Source organism: Microtus oregoni, unplaced genomic scaffold (genome assembly GCF_018167655.1).
Source record: "Microtus oregoni isolate MIOR12 unplaced genomic scaffold, Mior012 000015F_ref0000493, whole genome shotgun sequence".
In the NCBI taxonomy this organism is placed as follows: domain Eukaryota; kingdom Metazoa; phylum Chordata; class Mammalia; order Rodentia; family Cricetidae; genus Microtus; species Microtus oregoni.
The window spans coordinates 36,339,523-36,346,071 of NW_024543074.1; positions in this window are offsets into that span (position 1 = coordinate 36,339,523).

A 6,549-nucleotide genomic window follows, 5' to 3' on the forward strand; every position below is an offset into this window, starting at 1 on the left:
AACTATATACAATAAGAACAAATATCAAGTATAAAAATTAGAGTTACAACCAGCATGAACAACATAAAGCAAGAAATATATGCCAAATGTTTCAATAATTATGCTATCCTAAGGAGTCTAAGTCTTATATCAGAAATAGCTTGGCTAAGTCGTGAGACGAAAGTAACTATGACTATCTAGTCTTCAACCCCAAAAGACCTGAGAAGGGAAATAATATTATTTGAGTAAACAGAAAATGCAATCAAACAACTTCCAAAAGGTGCAAGAAATGACAGAGAACCAGTTACCTGGGCAATCACCTAAAGTTTCATTTGCAATGTTGGGGCAACTAGCTTTGGCTAAGGCCTAGGATAACTGACAGATCATTTTCAGAGGCAGGAAAATTCTCAAAACCATCTTGCCCTATCTTGGCAAAGTTGGGCAGTCTTTTTGCTTATATACTGCTTGTCCAGTCTGGACTGCACTTTGTTAGTGGTCAAGGCATGGGAAGTTCTTTGCCCAAAGGCCAGTTTTGCCAATACGAAAACAAGCTCCAAACAGAGTGTCTTCAGTGTGCCCAACATTCTCTCAGGAATAGATTGGTGCTACCAGGAGCAATCGTGTCTCACATAACAGAATCCTAAGTTATTTAAATGCCATAATTCTTCAGTTATTTGAAGTGGTTGAAGATTATCTATGTGGAATACAGTTGCTATGCATCTAAAGAACCTGATTAGTCTAACTGTAAGTATGACAAACATGGATGACTATTGACCTATAATTCTTAATATCTATATAGCTTAAAGACTAAGGTTTCATATTAAAATATTAAACAATCTTTAAACAACTGTGAAGCAAATGAGGACAATGCCCTCAAAATGTAAACAATGTATAAGTATCTTGACAGAGGGAGAAATATATGGGGCAATATGATAAATATATCCTAAAATTGCATCAATATACAGACTATCTTAAGCAGAGGTAGAAACATGCATGCATACAATATGACAAAATAACTTTGCATAGGTGCACAAATATTGCACACAGAAATAGGAGCATATTCAACATAACAAATGTAATTTGAATTTGTAGCAATATTCAAGAATTTATATCAATGTAAATTGTTTATAAATAATAGCTCACAAGTATTCTCACTATTACTCACTATTATTAGTGTAAGTTCACATTAATCTACCTATTACCTCATCCAATCCCTTTTTGTTCAAAAGAGATCCCTGTGCCTACTTAATTTCCACCCCCAACCCTCTACCACCTATAACCAACCTTTAATAGATGACCCTAACTGAAGACGGGCATTAAAAAGAAATCCCACACCAGTTCAAAACTGAATATAATAAAAGGTTATTTATTTAGGGGTAGACTCACAGATCACAGTCCTCTGCACAAATAGGGAAACAGGAACTGAATCCAGCAGCTGGAAAAGAGACAGACAGAGAGAGAGAGAGAGAGAGAGAGAGAGAGAGAGAGAGAGAGAGCTTTACATCAGCATTTATAGTATAAGAGGCCATGCTCAAGTGGGCGGGTAACTTAAAGGCTACTGGCTGAAAGAGTTCCTACTGCACCTAACCCCGAGGACAAACTTTGTTGGGAGAGGGGATGTCCTCTTCCAGAATTACTTCCAGCTGTCATGGGGTTGATATTATTTCTATCGGATCCTGTAAAAATTAAGATGATAGTTAAGTTTCAAGATTACTGTCTGGTACAACTGAAGATAGTTTCTGAGTAGTCAGTTGAATTTTTCTGAAGTTCTTATTTGAAGTTCTAGCCAGAACATTGTAAGAAGATGCACCATTTCAGCTAGCCAAGTTGGAATCATCTTGAGCAGTTTGTAATCCAAGACCGACCTTAAAGTGGTGCTATCAGCATAATTGACATCATATCAACCAGGTAGAATTGTTGTTGTGGGCACCATCTTCTTCCTGGAAACTTCAAAGATTACTGCAGGATAAGTTGTTGTTCACTGTGAAAACTTAAACATTATTCATATAAACATATATTCAATGAAAGGTACCATAGAGACAAAAATAGGTATGGGAGAAGTAAAATTTTTCCTCCATATTTTAAACTTTCCCAGCCAATTTGTTTAACTGTTTCATTCACTTTGGAGACTATCTTGTCAAGGTCTTGGATAGATTTCTTAACTCGTGTGTCTATTTGTTTGATTCTTCTGTATGATTAGTATGCTTTTGTTACTGTTTTGGTTTTTTTGGGGGGGGGGGATGTTGGTTTGGTTTTGTTTTTGTTTTTTTGTTTGTTTGTTTGTTTCTGTTTTTTTAGACAGGGCTTCTCTGTGTAGCCTTGGCTGTCCTGGAGCTTACTCTGTATATTAATTAGGCCGGCCTCAAACTCAGAGATCAACCTGCCTCTGCCTCCCAAGTACCGAACTTAAAGATGGGCACTACCACTACATGGCCACTAATTCTTTTGAACAGTAAATTAGTTCTCAGACATTTTGGTTATCAGTGTAATTTTGGATTTCTTTATAGGGGAGTTAGGTTGGTTGGTGGCTGTACTATATTCCTTGTATTGTTTGTCATGTTTTACACATCTGTTGAAATGGGTTTTGTCTTGACTTCCTCTTCTCCCAAGTCGATTGGGAGTTCTAGTTTCTGCTCCTCTTAGAGTAATATCTGCAAGAAGTTTGTCTAAGAGGACTATTGAAACTTAACTATTAGGAATGAGTTGCTGAAGTGATCCTGTCTTGACTATGTGCCAACAGGACCAAGAGTGGGGCTTCACACTACACGCCAAGATGAGCAGATGGAGCCTACACCTTGGTCACCTCTGGATTCTATGAACCTGCTGAAGGCAGGATACCTAACTTTAGAACCAGAGAAGCCAATATACTACAAGGGGCTGTGGTTAGAGTCAAAGGCCCAAAGTAACCTCTAAGACCACTGAAATATAGACAATGGGACCTGAAATGACATTTAGCACCTCAAATATCAGAACCCCACCCCATATTGACCTCAGAGACTACTAGGACCAAACGATCTCTCTGATGGCCCTGGGCACAGTGGAGCAGAAGCTCAGCCCCACACTTGAAGGCATAAGTCATAAACAATGCCACACCAGTTTGGAATTATGATTAATAGGGTGGTATTTATTTAAAGGGGAAAAAAGTTACAGATCACTGTCAGCCCTCTGCGCAACCAGAAAGTGAGTCTAGTTGCCGGCGGAGCAGGAAGTGAAGAGAGAGAGGAGAGGGAAGTGGCAGCTTTTTTAAAGGGAGAGAGACCACGCCCCCCAATGGGCTGGTATCTCAGCGATGATAGGCTGGAGGAGTGGGAGGACCTCCCGTAACACACACTGACCTCTGAGATCACTGAGCTGGAGACTTGGTCCAAAGAGGCTCTTCAGTCCTGGAAAAGGCAAAGATCTTGCCACCCTGGCTCTTTGGTCCTACAGAGCCACAATTCCACAATTCAGCTTCTTAATACAATGTAAATCAAAGATGGCTCAAATTTTGTATCTTTCCAAAACATTCCTGAGCAACATTTTCCACTTCACAGTGAGATATTGACTTCTCAATTTTACTTGAATTCCACCTTTGAAGTAAATAATGGAAGTTGAGCATAGCCCTGTGATTGCTTTGGCAGATGCAATGTGAGCAGAAGTTCTGACATAAATGTGTGCTTTGATGTGCCATTCAACCCCAGATAGAGTAGCACTGGAGCCCCTGTGGCGATGACATTTTGTCCACTCTGTCCTTTTGGATATCGCAGTAAACAGAAACCTCTTGTGGATCTTTGTTAGAAGTACTAGATGGATGATAAATAATCCTTATTGTCTCTAGTGACTGAGTTATTAAACTTGTTTGTTGCAGCAGCATAGCCTAGCCTATACTGACAGACTGCAGCCCTGGAGAAGTACAGATCAGCTGAAAGTAACAGTCTTGGCAATAGACATGAATGGATACGAGTTTGTTCCAATACCACTTTATTTACAAAAAAGGATTGCGAATGGGGTTGTGTTTGGCCTGAGGGCCTTAATTTGCCAAATCCTGCTTAAGAATCACTAAGGTCTAAGTTGGAATTCTGTCTCTGCTGCTGATTAGCTGTAGGAGTTTGGCAAAGCTTTCTAAGCCTGAGATTCTCTATCTGTAAAATTGAAATTCAAACACCTTCCTCTCAAGGCCGGGAGAAAACTGAGATAATGCATAAAGGGTGCCATGAACACAATACGTGTTCAGCAACCGATAACTGCCTGGTGCTAAGTATGATGAGTTAGAAGTGATTAAGCCATCAGAAGTTAGATAAGTCTGGGAGAACTGGAGACTGGAGGTGGACTTTAAGCTAGTTCCTAAGGAGGGGAAAGATAGGCATTGGACAAAGGAGACCAAGAGAACACTCTGTGATTGTTGCTATAATTGGGATAAATGGTGGCTAAGTTGCATTTTCTTCTCCTTCAGATCCTCTGAGAACAGCCCTATCTTCAAGGATCTGTCCCCTCTATGAGCCTGCTCATATAAAAACAGCAACAGACTTTAATCTTCTATACCTGGGAGATTATAACAAGGCCTACATCTTCAATCTACATAAGCAACAAAAGCAACAGAGAGCCACTGCACCACCATAGCACAGGTGGCTCCATCTACTGAACACATCCTGGAGGATGGAGTTCTCGTCCGGCCACTTCCAATACTACGTTTTGATGTCTGTTTATATTTTTATTCTATGTGTATATATGTTTTGTCTTCATGTATGTTTTTGTCTGCACCAAATGAATGCCTGGTGGCTGAGGAGGTAGAAGAGGCTCTCAGATGCCGTAGAACTGGAGTTACAGAGTGTGAACCAGCATGCGGGTGCTGAAAGCCGAACCAGACCCTCTGCAAGAGCAACGGTGCTCTTAACCATTGAGCCATCTCTCCAGCCTCAACACACTGTCTTTAAATGCAATGTCCCATAGGAGTTGAGCAAGTTTTCCAGTTTACAGATGCCCCTCTCCAAGGTTAGAACCTTACCCATGGAAAGATTGTATTAACCTTCCCATTTGCCAAGTCAAATCTTTCCACAGTGTGGCAAAAAGACAAGGACTTTAGAAACAAGAGAAATCGATTTCAATACTTAGCTCTGCCTTTACTCGCTGAAAGATCACAGGCAACTTATTTAATCTCTCAGAAGACTCATCTCCCCATCTTCCAAATGAGGCGAGTAGCTGCATCTACCATTCCAGGTTGTCGTGAGAATTAAATGCACCACTACAGTTAATGAAATGAAAAAATCCCTTGGATGGCCTCTTGCAAGCAGTACACACTTGATGAGGATAGACTTAACTCGGTGTCTTTTAGTAGCTGTTTAGCATCTGAGAACTGGTCCTGATAGTGGTGGAATATTGTTGAATTGCCATCCAAATTTATTAAACAATTATTGTGGGTAGGAGGGTAATTAAAGGAGGAAGAAGGGATAATTTCTTTTAAGGCTTAAGATCACCCTACTTCCTGCTTCCTCCCTCTACTTCCTGTGTATGGAAGAAAATCGGATCAGCCAGCTTCTTGCTCCTGTCACCATGCCGTGCTTTCCCTAACATTATGGACTCGATCTCCCTGGAACCATAGCTAAAATAAATTCTTCCCAAGTTGCTTTTGGCCAGACAGTGTTTGACCAGGACAACAGAAAGGTAACTAATGCAGGATCTAAGTACCAGGTGGCTCACAGACAGGTTTAGTGAGCAGACATACAAATAATCTGCAATTAGCAACATCAAAATTAATCAGTCCTTCAGCTATGAGTAATTGATGTAGCTCTGGAGACACATAACAGCTGGGGCATGCAGCTGTCTGGAAGTACTATGATTTGTGTCCTCAACCCAAATTCCTTTATTGGAATCCTCATACCCACAGTGAAGGATTACAAAGCAGGAGCCTTTAAGGAGTGATCATGTCCCAACCTGGTCTACAAGAGCTAGTTCCAGGACAGGCTCCAAAGCTATAGAGAAACCCTGTCTAAAAAAAAAAAAAAGTGATCATGTCACAACAATGGAGCACCATGAATGGTACTACGAAAAGGGACCCTATCCCCTTTTGCCTTGTAAGGACACAATAAGAAGGTGCCATCTGTGAACTAGAAAGGATCCTCTCACCAGACACTGGATTTCCCAGCCCTATATTACTTTCGGTTGTCTATAAACTCTTAGTCTTGAGTATTTTGTTATTTTTGGCTGTAACAGATGGGAGATGATGATAATTTGAAAGAATAGATGAGTCAAGCAGTGGTGGCACACACATTTAATCCCAGCACTCGGGAGGCAGAGACGGGGATCTTTGTGAGTTCGAGGCCAGCCTGCTCTACAGAGCAAGTTCCAGGACAGGCTCCAAAGCTACACAGAGAAACCCTATCTCGAAAAACAAAAATACAAAACAAAACAAAATAAAAATCCCACAGCAGCTATGAGAACAACACAGGAAAAATATCCCTTGCAGGTTAAGAGTGTTGTTTGCAGCTAAGGATAAGCTCCTGTCTGTCCTACATTTGTTTGTCTCATCTGCACCGGATGTGTTTGATCACACGTGAGCAGGGGGTACGGGGACAGAAAATATGTCAGGATGTA